This window comes from Cervus canadensis, chromosome 13, assembly GCF_019320065.1.
Source record: "Cervus canadensis isolate Bull #8, Minnesota chromosome 13, ASM1932006v1, whole genome shotgun sequence".
NCBI classification, from domain to species: domain Eukaryota; kingdom Metazoa; phylum Chordata; class Mammalia; order Artiodactyla; family Cervidae; genus Cervus; species Cervus canadensis.
The window spans coordinates 72,923,268-72,924,974 of record NC_057398.1 but is presented as its reverse complement, the minus strand read 5'-3'; positions in this window follow the sequence as shown (position 1 = coordinate 72,924,974).

The following is a 1,707-nucleotide window of genomic DNA, read 5'->3' as shown; positions in this document are numbered from 1 at the left end:
TTGTTTGTTATTGAAAGCTGTGATTATTGAGATCCCCTGGAAAGGTGACCATTTACTAGAATCTCTGACTACTCTCGTTATCCAGGCTTGTCTTTAGACTGCTACAACAACAGCTGCATCCCCTTACTGGGTCAGATCGCTTATGTGCTGCATCTGTGGTTCAATACCACTTGCTTTGCAATGGCTGCATGCGTGCGTGCTCAGTCACTTCAGAGTTCAGAGGGTTCACTTAGTGTTGTCCAAAATGGGGACGAGAGGAGCAGCCGGTAACGCTGGCTGTGAGAAGGGGCAGCATCTCAGAGGACTCCGCTAGTAGGGCCAAGGAAAAGTTTCACCGGAGAGTGTGGTCACTGAGAAAGAAGGGGCTGGCAGCCACAGAGGGAGTAGCTGACAGGCCCCGGTGAAGGAGGTTATGGCTGTGAGCTGAGGGTGGTGGGAATCTAACCTCAGGAGCTGGCAGTCAGAGACAACACAGTGACCGAGAGGATCAAGAGAAATGAAGTAAGACCCTGATTCCAGGAACCTCATTACAAGACAATTAATCAAGGCAGGAATTCAACCATGAGGGACGAGGGTTCCAGACACTGAAATTGGAGAGAAGGGCGTTATGTTATGGGGCTTGGAGTGTGCAGCCTCAGAGTCCCATACACAAGGCTCAAGCCTCTGCCAAGAGACCCAACAAGTTACTTAACCATTCTAGGTCCCAATCCACATCTGATAGGATGAGGCTATTAGATGAAGCTATTGAAAGGAATAAACAGAGTTATGCTCAAGCAGGGCTTAGGACAGTGCCTAGAGCATAGCAGGTGCTAAAATCGTAATTAGAATAGTAATGGTAATTCTGAATGTTAATAGGAGTTCATAGTGTAGTAGTAGAATAATAGTGGTGATAATGGTAACAATAATGAGCAGGAGTGCCGAGAGGAGCTACTCCACGTTCAAAGTCAGGAGGGGCGGCCGTGAGAAGATACCCCTCATCCAAGGTAAGGAGCAGTGGCTGCCCTTTGCTGGAGAGCCGTGAAGATATACCCCAAGTCCAAGGTAAGAGAAACCCAAGTAAGACGGTAGGTGTTGTGACAGGGCATCAGAGGGCAGACACACTAAAACCATAATCACAGAAAACTAGCCAACTTGATCACAGGACCACAGTCTTGTCTAACTCAATGAAACTAAGCCATGCCGTGTGGGGCCACCCAAGACGGTCGGGTCATGGTGGAGAGGTCTGACAGAATGTAGTCCACAGGAGAAGGGAATGGCAAACCACTTCAGTATTCTTGCCTTGAGAACCCCATGAACAGTATGAGAAGGCAAAATGATAGGATACTGAAAGAAGAACTCCCCAGGTCGGGAGGTGCCCAATATGCTACCAGAGATCAGTGGAGAAATAACTCCAGAAAGAATGAAGGGATGGAGCCAAAACAAAAACAATACCCAGTTGTGGATGGGACTGGTGATAGAACCAAGGTCCGGTGCTGTAAAGAGCAATATTGCATAGGAACCTGGAATGTTAGGTCCATGAATCAAGGCAAATTGGAAGTGGTCAAACAGGAGATGGCAAGAGTGAATGTCAACATTCTAGGAATCAGCAAACTAAAATGGACTGGAATGGGTGAATTGAAACTTCAGATGACATTATAGTCTACTGACTGTGGGCAGAAATCCCTTAGAAGAAATGGGCATAGCCTCATAGTCAACAAAAGAGTCTGA